General features: G+C 42.2%; 1 long non-coding RNA gene across 4 annotated transcripts; it reads right to left on the reverse strand.

Annotated features, from left to right (window-relative positions):
• Window positions 1-10295: 10295 nt before the first annotated feature.
• LOC148015783 (uncharacterized) lies at window positions 10296-13485 on the reverse strand. Of its 4 annotated transcripts, XR_015688061.1 has the most exons (3): window positions 12754-13485; window positions 11683-12608; window positions 10296-11590 (listed from the first exon to the last, which is right to left on the reverse strand). It is a non-coding gene; the product is annotated as an uncharacterized LOC148015783 (long non-coding RNA). The 4 variants fall into 4 exon arrangements; XR_015688060.1 differs by having other exon boundaries at window positions 10296-12608; XR_015688062.1 differs by having other exon boundaries at window positions 10296-12608; window positions 12744-13485.
• Between the last annotated feature and the right edge of the window lie 1546 nt (window positions 13486-15031).

Genomic DNA, 15031 nt, shown 5'->3' on the forward strand with positions numbered 1-15031 from the left:
TTCCTTTTTGTTAGCATGCACATTGTCGTCCTGTAACCGTTCAGGTTGTCTGTTCTATTCATGCTTGCCAGAGGAAGAAAGAGAAGTTTACTGCACAGACCTCATATGATGTGTACAGTCCTGACTGTTTTCACACTGAACAAGCAAGGTATTTTATTGCGTTTTCGTGAGAAAATACACGTCCATTCTGCCACACAAGTTCTGAATCGACTTCCTGTGGCTCCTTCAACAAATTTGATCAGATGGTAGGACCTTGGTGTCCAACAAGTACGTTCAGTTCTCGCTGTCTTGGACATGGCATTACACGTTTGAGCTTGATTGCATGTGCTTGTGTACAAGGGAAAGGACCAAAAAATGCCTTAAATAATTTCGTTTTTCTTGCTTTCGACATATCTACGTTTGCATGTGTACATGCATAGATTGATCAGATAACTTTAACCCACGTACCCAATCAGAAATCATCGATTATAGCAGCTCAGATGCACAGCCATCAGCACTCAAGCAGATTGACCTTTGGATGTATCTATCGTCACGCCAGCCCAGCTCAAAGAATCACCAGCAGTCCTCTGGACCCCTCCCACTTGTCAGACACACCTTTATCATAGTCACCAGAATCCAATGATTATCTCCATAAAAGCAATGCAAAGAATTTACTGCAAGCTAAGCAGTAGCATTGCAGTGGGCAACTGCTTGCCATGTCAGGAGAAGTCAGGTGATACCGGGGACACTTTGGAGTTCCAACGCGACATTATTCTAGCCTTTATGGCAGTCAACTCGATCCTTACTAGTTATGTCAGAGGAAGGTGCGTCTCAAAACTGAGAAAACAGAGATAAGAGTTTAGGGTTTAGGGAGGACATCAAAAGTCTGCCAGCAGAGTAGCCATCTTCATGCCTGTCTGCATAGTATGATTTTATGTTGCGAGAGATTGCATGCTCTAACTGAACGGAGGCATGAAAGTGTGTAGTGCTTTCTATACTTTTCCTTTAGATTTCAGTCCTCTTCCTTTGGTTTAGGGTGTCAGCAGCAGTGCCCCCCCACTCCAGTTTCAGCCCTCTTCCCTCAGTTCTATGTGTCAGCCCTCTTCATTCCAATTTCAGTCCTCTTCCTTTGATTTTACATTTAGGCCCTCTTCCTTCACTTTTAGGTGTCAGCCCCCCGGTCCTTCCAGTTTTGGCCCTCTTCCTTCAATTCTATGTGTCAGCCCTCTTCCTTCAATTTTACGTGTAAGTCCTCTTCCTTCAATTTCAGGTGAAGGCCCTCTACTTTCTGCCCCAGCCCTCTTCCTTGCAGATTCAGCCCTCTTCTTTCACTTTTATGCACCGGCCCTCTTCCTTCAATTTTACCTGTCAGCCCTCTTCCTTCTGCCCAACATGCAAGGTTTAGCAGGCACGAGTGGCATGAGGGTCACCTTCTAAGGAAATGCAATACAACATGAGTGGTTTAGGGTTGAGACCATTTCTTCCTCCACACTTCATGGCACTCAACTCCCACAAGATGCACAGACCTTTTACTGATCCTATTATGTATCCTTCCTTTTTTTTTTTTGCATCAAATGATCCTATTACAAATCAAGATGTCTCAAGGATGGGCAAATAGAAAGCAAGATCAGGAGCACCTTCTGGATGAAAAAAAATTGGCACCTAAAAACCGCTACAAACTTTGGTTAAATGTGATCTAGATTTGGATATCCTTGTCTCGATGACTCAGTTGTGTCAAGTATCATGTCTCGTGGACCGAGGGGCGCTGGGATAAACTACCCTTTGCAACCTAGCTCTTACATGTTCAAGCATTTGCCATTTTGGTTGCTTATCTAGGTATCACATTATGTCGATCAAGTCTACCTCTTCATTCGCACTCAGCCCATGCCACACCATAGATGCACATACACTTGCATTGGGTTTAGGGTTTCACATATGTAGATGCTTTATATGAGACTATAAGGACTACAATACTCTGTAATTGTCTTGCCCCATTTGGATCCATGACGACAAACACATCACACCAATAGCCAGTTGCCCCCTACCACAAACCATATCATAGGGAAGGAACTTAGCAATGAAATGAGTCTTTGGAATGCTCAAGGTGCAGAGGGCTCTCCAACACCCGTATCTCTCAAGGATTGTTGTACTTTGGCATGTTCCAAACACTACAAACCACCAAAACTTGATGTCGAAGCTGGCATAGAAGATTCATAGCAACAATAACAGCAAAATACAGTCAAAAACAGCATTCCAAGAGCAGTAGTGACTGCCAAGGCTGAGCATGGTAGTGTAGACTGCAAAACGGACCAGTGCTTTTGCATCTGGAGTGTGCTAAGATTGGAACTCTACCAGCTGTCAATTGCCATCAACACACCTATGTTTTGTCGTTTTGCACTTTGCTGCCCATCTATCACCAATCCGACCATCATAGGCTGCATTTCCTACTACCAGGCACATTCAGGGGGTGCCTATTGCGTCTCAAGATTTGTCAAATTATGACCCACTCTTCTGCTCATACCTTATGTTGCGGTCCTCTAGACATGGGAGTTCGGGCACCAGTTTTCACCGATGGCAGGCTGAAATCAGTCCCAATGCAGTGGAAGGATGGACGACAATATGGTTGAGCCAACTCTTTGATTTGATCGCAACATGACAAGGAGCTATCAAAGGTGTCAAGAAGCACTCTTGCTATAGTTGGACATGAGGGACCAAAGGGCATGCATGGTCTAGGCATACTAGCAACAAGGATGGTTGGCTCAAAGAAATAGGAAGGTAGCCACTACATGAGGTAAAGGGCTTGTGATGATGTGCATTCCTAAATGAGCTCCTCGATCTTGGGAATCCCTCTCTAATATTGGTATTAGGGGCACAATATCTCCAACCGTATCATTGATGTCAATATTCCTAACTTGAATGGGATAGAGGGTCCAAGGAAACCACCAGAAGGGATGATCATGGATGGGTAGTCTGATGGGTGAGGCAATGGGGAAATGTTGAGAAGGACATTGCACAAGAGAAGGAGGTTGGAGCCAATAAAGCCCATGGCCAGCCTATCCAAGGAATGGCTCGAGGCAGTATCCCCTACAAAGAAGGCTTGCTTTTGTAAAGATAACCTAAGTGCCAAGACAAGTAAGGCCATTGAGTGAGAATGGGAGCCCAACTATGGATAGGCATAGATGAGATTCCACCTACAGTGATAGTACCCTTCTACAAACAAAGATCCTGGACCGAATTCACACTTGTATGGATGTGAAGAAAGACCAACTTCAACAAGGGAAATGTGGATGAAGAGGAAGGCTCCTTTGCACCAAGATAAAGGTGAGAATAGTTCTTCTAGCACTTCTTTCCATAGTGTGCACAATAAAAATTCCTTTTGTTGTATTCTTTGTTAGCCCTTATTCAATTCTATGTCAACGCCAAAAGCACAACTAATTAATCTTGCTCCGATTAAATCAATGAATCAAAAGAAGACCCTAATTTAATTTTATGTCAACCTCAAAAGCACAACTAGTCAATCTTGCTCCACCTCATCCTTTCTCTTGATGTCGTACATCCTCCTCAGGAACCATAGTGAGTAATTCCTCACAAGATCTTGCTCCACCTAATCTAATCTCGACCCTCGATATCACCTAATCTAATCTCGACCCTCGATATCCTCCTCAAGAACCATAGGGATTAATTCCTCCCTAGTTAGTGTCCCCACATGTAGATCAAAAGCCTAGTATAGAAAACATCATACTTCAAGGACAGGATGTGAAAGAGAATCACACTCATGCCATCCAATCTTGCTCCACTAGATTCTATCTCTTGATGTTACACATTCTCCTTAGGAACCATAAGGACAAATTCCTTTGAATTTAGTGTCCCTGTGTGAGTATCAGAAGACCGGTATAGAAAAATTCATACTTCAAGGATGCTAGATGCAATTTGCAAAAGAGAGTAACACTCATGCCAGTAGCTTGTTTTTCCATGGATGCAAGCTCGTTTCAAATCTTTGCAATCCTTGCGTAAATATCTCCCTTATTACCATAGTGATAACAGTAGGCCTTTGACTTCTTCTTGTCACCCCTTTCTAAAGTTGTAAAGGCCTCCTTGGATCCTCCAAATTGTGATGGAAGCTTGCCTTGTAACTGTAAATACGTCTCATGCTCAAACAACATCGAGGACATCTGAAGAAAACTTACAAGTGTTGATGACGTTTCTGCCTCAAAGCATTAGCCACCCCATCAAACTCGGAAGGGAGTTTGTAGAGCACAGTTCCTAGAAGATGAGTCTTTGGAAGAGTGCACTACATGTGTTAAAACTGATCTTGTACTTGTGAGACACGAAGTATAGTATCCTTCAACTCAAAGTTCCTTTTGTTGGAGCTGTCCATAAAGAGTGACGACACACATAGGCAAAGGAGTCTCATACAACATCTATATCTTCGCCCAAATCTTTGGAGTAGTCTTGTGGGAGGCGAGTGCGAAAGGGACTCCTTTAGAGATGCAGCAAAGAAGAGAGGAATATGAGCGTGTATCATTGTTATCCCATGTGAGCATAGCCTCTTCATAATTGTCCTCGTCGAAATCAGCTAGAACTGGTGTATGACACTCAAAAACTCCAAAAACAATGTACCATAACCACTTCTGCACAAACCATGCTCTCATGACAGCACTCACTGTGTTAAGTAATCAAGGCCATGTAATTTGTTATCATTGGAACAAGGGGGGGCCATATGGAGAGGATAGGGAGAGAAAATAAAGGAACAAAGAGGAGAGGGAGAGTACAGCTAAAACCAACAGCACAGACTGCACTAAATAGAGTTCACATGCATTGTGTAAAAGCTGATCACCAAAAACAGAGAGGAGATGAATTGTGGCCAACAAACACTGTCCAGAACCAAAGAATGCTGTTGCCCAGCCTACAAAGGCATTACATACAGTAAACGCAGCAGCTGTACAGCAAAACACAGATTTATCAACAATAAAATAATGTAGAATTGAAAATGCAGCCTGCAAAACGTTGGAAACAAGGCGGTTCGCAGCAAGCAGCAGTTGCCATGCTGTAAATAGTGCCCAGCAGCCAAGAAAAGTCAACAGCTCTAGTAGGGGCAAACCTGTAATCAGCAGAAAATAGCAGCAACAGTGTAGATCTTGAAATTTGATACCATGTCAGAAGAGGATTCAACAATGGAAGCGTAAACATACGCTGAAATAAATTGCTGAATGCAAGGACATAAGGGAAGAGAACCTGTGTGTGATGAATGATGAATGTGGAGGAGGAGCCTGATATATATAGGCCAAAAGAATGCCATAAATGGTAGTAGGTCGTCAAGCATTTAATGATGGTCGGCCAACAATAAATGCCAAGAAAAGTCAACAGCTAGTAGGGGCAGACCTATAATCAGCAGAATACAACAGCAAGAGTGTAGATCTTGAAATTCGATACCGTGTCACAAGAGGATTCAACAATGGAAGCGTAAACAGATATTGAAATAAATTGCTAAACACAAGGGCATAAGGGAAAAACAAAGAAGAACACAAGGGCATAACGGAAAAACAAAGAAGAACATTGCAAAGATGAGAACTCAAAAGAATGCTCGGAAAGTGGAATCCATATGCCAAAACGTGAGATGGTCACGTATAACAGTGAGTCATTGGCTGTGTGGGCAATGGCACCGGCTCCCTCTCTCCAAGAGAACTTGTATGTCATGAATGATGAATGTGGAGGACAAGCCTGATACATATAGGCCAAAAGAATGCCATGAATGGCAGTAGGTCATCCAACATTTAATGATGGCCGGTCAATAATAAATGCCAAAATAAGCATCATACCAACCCCAAAAAGATGCCTGAATATGTCAATAATGTCTTGGACTTGCACATGAGCTGGCTAGATTACTAACAACTTATTCCATACTTCCATAGCCATACGTGTATGCCATATAATAATGTATAAAAAAATTATGATGTGTAGTGTGAGCAAGTTGAAAGAGATAGTAGATGAAATGATCAAGGCCTACAAATCCTAATCTCTAGTTGATGTGCTTATAATGGGAGGTATTGACACACAAAATAACCTATCAGTTTATAGCAGTGATAGAAATTCCAACGTCCTCCATCAACTTGGACTTGAGGCCCACAAAATAACCTATCAATTATAGTAGTGGTAGAGATCCCAACGTCCTCCACCGACTTGGACTTGAGGCCCACAAGCAAGAGATGTACATAGTACAAGACATAGAATAACATGTTTGCTAAAAGTATTAAGGATCGTGCTTCAACTTTTTTGGTTGTGGCTTCTTCTCCTGCCCCCCTTCACTATCAATAAGCGAAAAAGATTTTTCCTTCATTCTTCAAGACCTTTGTGCCCAATTCCAAGACTGCAATTGGATGTTCTATCATTAGAACCTTCTTGCACCATAGATGAAAGTGTCATGATAGGAAAGAATTTGTCTATGACTTATGACAAGGACAATAATAAAAACAATTGTGCAGGCAAGGAGATGAATAGTAGGAATAGCCACAAGATCCTAAGAGCACCTCCATCAAATTCTGTAAGGGGAGTGGATCAACAACATCCTTCCAAGCGAATGGTCTAGCAATCAAACCCTAAATCTTAAACCTTCATCATGTTTCTCTCCTACTTCTTGGACTATTTCTTCCAAGAGCTATGGTATTACTATGATGGACTTGTTGCAAGCAATGTTATGGATTGTGCAAGGTTTTTTGGTTGTACGTGTTATGCATGGGCAGCCGACACTTGTCCTAATTCCAAGCATATCTCAATTACTCACAAAATTCACCTTTCCATTGAGATGTGACTATATCCTCTTGAGAAATAGGGCCTTGATTCTTCAAAGTTTAAACAGACTTGAACATGTGCACTTATTGCCATTCCTAGTCACTTGAACTGACCCAGTGGATGTAGTTTTCGATACTTATTAGCTTCATAAATGCCAAACCATTAACTTGAGTTTGTCATTGTCCCTAACGACCAAAGGTGCCATTAATTATGAAGTGAAACTAGAAAGAGCACTACCACAATTATTGTGGGTGACAAGAGTAGCTCTAAGCTAACAAAGTGTGATTTCCTACAGAAATCTCAAAGCACAAACAAGTAATAACACATACTTAAGCTCAAATAAAATTACTATAAAGACAAGTGTAAAGGGTCTCAAGCACATAGGAGCACATTCAAATGGCGCTTAGATGACCAATGCTTACCACATTCAAGTGTAAAGGGTCTCAAACACTCAACACTTCAAGTTCCTTGAAACCAATAGCATTCTTGGGACCTACAAATTATAAAGTGTAATCAATATCTAAATTTCCTCATCTTTCGCATCCTATTAATTGACGAAAGTTTGTCTTGATCACTTCAAACTCTAATATAAGCTTTTTAGAAAGTTACGAGGGCAGCTTCAAGTGACGAGTGATCATAGGAGTGTTAGACAGTCATTTCTTGGACAGTTGGTGGACAACAGAGCATAGCAGGTTCCACGTCAGCGCAGAGGACATGTCAACAATACGGCAGGATGCCACATGGCACTGGGTAGTCGGACAGCAGTTCTGTCCAGTCAGACTGCACAATTGGTCAGTTTGATGCAGTCGGCTGCATTTAATGCAGCCGACCTGGTGCATTATTTCCTATTTTTTTGGCTATTTATAGCTAGTTTGTGGCACACTCCAGCATCTATTCACTTCAAATTTTGGTCTTGAGATTTGTTGGTTGAGACAGACTGTGCTCGGGCTGACGGAGATCGAGGTCATCAAGTCGGAGACATACGCAGATATTTCCTCTGTATATTTTTGCACTCTTATCCAACATACTACATTGCAGATTTTTTGTGTTTACACTGTCTCCTTTTCTCTCTCTCTTCTCTTTGTGTTGCCTCTCTCTTAGTCTTTGTTCTATGCTTTTGCATCGCTGCGCTTTGACATGGTATCAGAGTGGTGAAGATGGACTGACTGAGGGCTGAACCTATTTGAAGAGGAGATTTCAGTGCGACACAAGGTTGCGTTTCTAGGATTGGAGGGCGAGCGGGAGGACTGCGCATTGGATCAAGACTAAAGCGAGCGTGGACGTGCGGGAAAGGAGTCTAATCAGTGAATTTGTTGTAGGCTATTGCTGTTCGAAGGGGAGAAGGTTGCGTTTGAGGCCTTTCATTGCAGATTTTACTTTTTCATCGCCTTCGGCGGGTAAAGAAGGTTTGGGCAGTGATGGAAACAGCCCTAGAAAACAGCCCTGGAAATAGCCCTAGAAAACAAGTCCAAACTCTCTTCCAATGCTCATGCGGAGTTGACCAAGGCCCAGTCTCATTGGGACAAACTGAATGCCAGGATTTGATATTCTTTGTTGCTGTCTTGCACCACAGCCGTGATAGCTCACATCAAGCACTTGATGGTGGCTTGTGAGATATGACTAGAGCTTGACTAGATGTACAATCGGATGACCCTAATGAAGAGGGTTTCTTTGGAGGTGTAGATGCAGACCTTGTCCGTGAATAAGTCTTCTTCGATTCGGTACCTTTTATTCGGCCCTTATTGCATCAGGGCAGGAGTTGACTCTTCGGTGGGAAGAGTTGTTTCCTATGGTCTTGGACCAAGAGGAACAATTGAAGGGACATAATGCTTTCAAATTAGAGGCTTTGGTTGGTCAAGCCTCTTTGAAGAAGGGGAAGGATCAAAAGGAAGACAACAAATCCAAGAAGGACAAGGAGAAGGAATCGACTTGCCATATTTGTGGTAAGACCGGTCACTGGAAGAAGGAGTGCCTTGACAAAGACAAGAAGGACACTGAGAAGGACATGAAGGATTTTGGAGTGGTGGCTGCACCCTCATCAGTTGCTTTTCTACACTTAGCAGTCATTGAGGACTCTACATCGAAGACTTCTGATGTTGCGATGAGAGCTCCCTAGGCTTGAGAGTGGATTGTGAACAATGGTGCCTCACGGCACATGACTCCTTTCGATGGTGTTACCCATTTGCGACCTTCGCATGGGCAGATTCTCATTGAAGATAGCTCTTCTGTGTCTATTGGAGATAGCTCTCCTTTCGATGGTGTTACCCATTTGCCAGGCTTGAGGTATCATTTTCTTTCGGTCCATAAGATTTGTGCTCTTGGTCTGTTGGTGGAGTTTGACAGTGATACTATTCACGTCCTTGATCGTGGATCAAGGAAGGTTCTCTCTCTGCAGGGTATGAGGAGGATGGCATCTACAAGTTGAAGTCTTCCCCAGCTCTTACCTCTCTTCTTTTTACTTTTCAAACACAGTTCGAGCTATGGCATGCTCGGTTTGGCCACTTGAACTACGAGCACCTTCGGAAGGCGTTGCGAGGGTCGTTTGTTCGAGGATTGCTGGACATAGTGATGAGCCATCAGCCATGTGTCCCTCCATTCGTGGGAAACTGCATTGGGATGCGATTCCCAAAAAAGCTTCTAGGCGGTCTACTTCACCCATGGAGCTTGTATCTACGGATCTTTGTGGCCCGATGAGAACCGAGTCCTTTAAGGGGAGCTTGTACTTCATGTTGATCGTAGATGACTACAGCAGGATGACTTGGGCCTATTTTTTGACTTTGAAGTTGAAGGCTTTCTCTCACTTCAAGGATTGGCTTCTCTTTGAGGAGAATCGTTTTGGCTGGCAACCGAAGACCTTGCGTTCAGTTGGCTGCATTTAATACAGCCGACCTGGTGCAGTTATTTCCTATTCTTCTGGCTATTTATAGCTAGTTTGTGGCACACTCCAGCATCTATTCACTTCAGATTCTGGTCTTGAGATCTGTTGGCTGAGGCAGACTGTGCTCGGGCTGAGGGAGATCGAGGTCATCAAGTCGGAGACATACGCAAATATTTCCTCTGCCCCCGTGTATATTTCTGCACTCTTATACAGCATACTACACTGCAGATTTTCTACGTTTACACTGTCTCCTTTTCTCTCTCTCCTCTCTGTGTTCACTCTCTCTCAGTCCTTGTCCTACGCTTCCGCATCGTTGCACTCTGATAGGGAGATATCTAGAATCAATCAAAGGTCCAATAATGTATGTGTCCTTGGCTTGAGCTACACTTGGACTTGCACAGGAACTCGTCATTTAAACATGTGAGGACTTGTTCTAGCCATCAATATTTACTCCTTAATTGTTGGCCAAGAGATCATCTAAAGCCATTGCATGGCCTACAATATCTATGGGATGTATGCCCATCACACATTGGCCTAGCAACATGAGTAGATAGGTAAGAGTGCCAAAGGTCTCAAGTCTCAATAGAGTAGGCGCATAGGCTCAACTACATTACACTAAACCTTGCTAAGCTACTGATAGGTAAGAGTGCCAAAGGTCTCAAGTCTCAATAGAGTAGGCGCATAGGCTCAACTACATTACACTAAACCTTGCTAAGCTACTGATTACCTTGAGCCATCGGGCAATTAGTCAATCCCTTGACACCCAATTAGAGTTTTTTGGATGAGTTGGAGTTAGCCCTTATATATGTTTGATTTTAGTGAGGATCTAAAGCCAATGGTTTCTGAGGTCATTTAGGACCTATTTTATTGCACATGTATACTAGCGCAAAAGTCACTAGTAGAGTCAATGTGACAAAACTCACCAGCCCCAGACAAGTCCATAGATCTGTTGTGTTTCAACATCAGCCTCATTGCAAGCAACTTGCTCAGTCACATCACCAGCAGACTACTGGTTGCGCTCAGTCTATGCCCATTTTGCACTTTTGTGGCGGGCAATCTTCCAACCCAAACCTCCACTCATGGTTGTTTGCTGCCTCGTCGAAGATAGATAGCTGCTATTTAGTAGTTCCCTCAGTACAATAATGTGAGTGCTCTTGGTCTCTACCCTGCATAACAGTATGCTCCAAGCTCCTAGTGCTTGACATTCATAAACGCTTCCTAGATGGTATATGTAGCAATCAAAGCCCAAATGTTTTCACTTGTAATAAAACCTACCCTACAAGCCAAAGCTCAAGCTTTGATACCAAACATGGGGCTTGTTGAGCTACCAAAACTTGCCTCAGACATTATCCTATTTTTTGGCATTTTTTGGATCATTAAAACAGCCCCAAAGAGGCAACTATGCCATTTTGTTTGACACTCCTGACAATTGTATGACATACAAGACATCTTCAGACTCCAACAATTTCTATATAAGGAACTCAATGTGCACACCACTCTTCATCCCTTGCCTGCCATTTGCATCCTCCATTGTCACCATCATCATTACCCACATCATCTACCAATCTGCTGCTGTTCAGAGGCATCTTCACCCTATTTCAACTGTCAGGCTTCTCACCTTGTTTCAGCTGTCACAACCTGGTTACCAGCTTTGCATCACTGAACTGCATCAGCTGAGCTGTCCAGCTGTTGGTTACGAATTCATCCACAGCCGGTGAGCTGATTTGCTGTTGTTTGAGTCCTCATCAGCTGCAACCTGTTTTCTACCTGGCAGCTGCATACAGGCCTGTTATTTGACCAGGCAGATCTGCTTTTTCAGTCATGCATCAGGTGACCTGTCGAGCTGTTGGTTACAATTTCATCCACTGCTGGGAGATTTGATTTGGTGTTGTTTCAGTCCTTGCCAGCTGCAACCTCTTTTCTACCTGGCAGCTGCAAACAGCCCTGTTATTTGACAAGGCAAAGCTGCTTTTTCAGTCATACATGTCAGGCTGATCTGCATTTTGCATCTATAGCAGGTTGTTGATCAGACTTACGGCAGTTGCATCAGATTTCAGTCATATCCTACTGCGAATGGCGCTCAGCTGTCACATGACATCACTCTCACTATATGGATGTCAAATTTGATCTCTTGAAGCCTACAAAAGGAAGAAGCATTTCACATACTAGTATCAAGCCTTTAGTGCTTGCTTCAAGCCATACAATACCTTCTGCAAGTGATAAACATGATCTCTTCTTTTTCTTGAGCATAAGACCTTGGCTGCTAATCCACATAAATCTCATCATCTAGACTCCCACTCAAGAATGTGGATTTGACATCTAGACTCCCACTCAAGAGATTGTGGGTGGTGAGCCACTGTTATAAAGGCTGGACATGTTGAAGCCTCTTCTTTTTGAAGCTCATTTCACCTCTTGAATGCCAGGTTTACATGTGCACTAACCTTCAACTTAGAAAACCAATCGACAGATCTTCTCCACGTGGTCATTATCACCTACTGGAGTATACAGTGGACTAACAATCCATGGGCAGAATCGGTACTTTACATAAACAGTTGTAATAAAAGAGTGCACTCAAGAGTTGATATTCCCCAGTAGACTCTATCTAGTTTATTGCTTGTGGGTACAGCTTAGTGTACAGAATCATCGTTCTCAACGTCCTTGTCATTGCCTGCTTGAAAGAATGGATAAAGTGCAATCCACTGTTGTGAAGACAACTTATGTAGATGTTGGTAGAGTGTTTTCATGTGATTCTCCCATGGGGTTCTCAGAGAGAGGCTGCTATAACAACCAGTTATGCGGCAAACATGCAATCAATAAGCTCATTAATTCAATGCTCAAAGTTGTTGCATACTCATGATGCAGTAGCCAGACGATGCCTGGATTCAGAACTGTTCTGATTTGGTGTACGGGGCTGTTTGTTTCCTTGTAATATCCTTAAATGTGAACATTTCAAGGTATGAATCTGCATGCAACGTGGAATAAGTCAGACTTCAAAAATCACCATTGCTTGATGCAAGAAAGGGTTTCAAATGTTTATTGCATTTTAAAGGTGAATGTGTACTGAATCACCGTAGCATGCAATGCAATATAAGTAAACCTCGAAAAACCTTCATCATGTGATGACAAGGAGGGGCTTCAAAATTTCGCTGCAAAGTGAGTATGTATCCAATAACTGCAGTCTTCCAGTTCAGTAAACCACCGGTCTTTGATGCTGATGCTAAGGATGATGGCATGGCAGCGTAGAAAACTAGAAAACACAAAACATCGATATACCCTAGGGGCTATTGCTAACGTTGGGAGGCTAGCAAGGCTGTCTGAAGGCTTGGAGCTGTTAGTCTCAAGGTGAGGTAGGCTTGGTGCTGTTGTGAGCTGCAACTTGAAAACATAGGAGGAATAGGCTCTCGAGGCTGCAGCGCAGAGGTGAACTCCTGATCCCGTGTGCCAGCAACTGGAGGTGGAGCAGCTGAACGTACTGGATCTGGAAATGCTTACTATTCTTGGCCAAGATGGAACCTGAAACTGTGGATCTGATCTCTAGGACTGTTCCAATACTCTCCAAACTGTTCAAGTATGCCAATGTGTATCATTGTATTGCAACTCCACGCAAACCATTTGGCTTCTTCCATTTTTGCCTCTAGCTTTGAAATATCTTCACTGCTGCCTGTCTTTAGGGTTTGAAGAAGAACAAAATATCCCTAAAGCCTCTTCAAAGCCTTCAATAATGGTGCTCCACTTGTTAAGAATGAAGAGTAAAGAAAGTTTCTAGCATGAAATGCCTTCAAAAACCTCATGGCTGAAAGCTAAGAGAAGATATGTGCTGCAACTCCATGAAAGCTTGGCAAAAGCTTGGAGAAAGAGGAAAGGAAGATCTCTTTTGAAAAGTAACCACAGTTGAACCCCAAACTAAGCCCGGTTAACCATCCTTTACCCTAGTTACCTCAATTTTTGCATAAAATTTGATGACGTCCAGCCATTTAAGCTTTTACCCGCCATCTCTGACCTTGGATATCTCCAGATGTAGTCATTTGCTAACTGTAGTTGTCCTGCAGCACTCCATTAGTCACTGTCTTGTACCATTTTTGTCTGAAATTGGTTTTGAAATAGGAAAATGAGATTGAAATTGGGAGAAAATAATGGATCAAAGACTGAAGCTCTGATACCACTTGTCAGAGAGAGAACCAGGGAGAGAAAAAGAGGAGAGAAAGATTGCAGAGGAGAGAGAAAGACTGCAGGGAGAGAGAGAATAAGAGTGACGAGGAGAGAGAAAGACTAGAATTGGAGAGAGAAAGACAGGAAAGACAGGAGAGAGAATTGGAGAAAGACTAGAATTAGAGCAAGAAGGGAGAGAAAGATTGTAAATGTATTGATTTGTCAAAGATATGAAAAATTACAACTTATCTCCTTATATACCAATGTCAGTGTGACATGGCATATTATCAACATTTTTAACTATTCCCAACTTCTTACAGACCACACAAATAAAAACACATGTATTAAACACACACACATACATATAGACATGTGCACACATATATATCACATGTGTGCATGTGGGGAGAGAGAGAGAGAGAGAGAGAGAGAGAGAGAGAGAGAGAGAGAAGAAGAAGAAGAAGAAGAAGAGGAGGAGGAGGAGATAGAAGAAAGAAATAAAAAGGAAAGATAAGCGAGGGAAAAAAGAGAGGGGAGAGAAAAATGATGAGCTTACTAGACTAAACAAATAGACACATGCTTATAAATTATACACATACATACATACATACATACATACATATATGGTTGGCTTCTTTGTGACTCAATGATCCATAAACCTTATTGCCACATGAAACATTCATTTTATCAATGAAGTTTCCTAACTGTTATTGAAATCAATTCTTCAAACCATGGTTCAAAGCACTAAAAGAACATTAGCATGAAGTGTTGGGAGAATCTAGGTGCCTAGTTTGAGAAAGTATTGAAGTCACCTTTATCCCCCCATCCAAAATTCCTCCTAAGAATAGACTTTTCTTTAAAAGTAGTCCTTGTAACAACGAGTTTTCTTTTGAGATTAGTCCTTAGAGTAATGGTTTTTATTTTAAGTCAGTCCTCGTATGCCATCATAGAAAGCAATAATATGTTTAACAAAACATTAGTAACAACACATGCTACGTTGGGTAAGTTACTCATGAATATATGTGTGCATCGCGTGGGTTCAAAATAAGGTATTTTTAAAATACCATTTTTATACATTTTTTACATACAAAAGGATATAATATAAAGGGGTTATTTACAGATTGAATAGAAAATGATTATATTTTATTCAAGAATAATTCATAGATAAGGATATTTATAAATAGGACTTGAACACATGTGATGTAGAGGATATGCATATAGTAACTTCCTCGAGCA

Source organism: Lygodium microphyllum, chromosome 23 (genome assembly GCF_053477565.2).
Source record: "Lygodium microphyllum isolate KBCC chromosome 23, Lygodium_microphyllum_v1.1.10, whole genome shotgun sequence".
Lineage (NCBI taxonomy): Eukaryota > Viridiplantae > Streptophyta > Polypodiopsida > Schizaeales > Lygodiaceae > Lygodium > Lygodium microphyllum.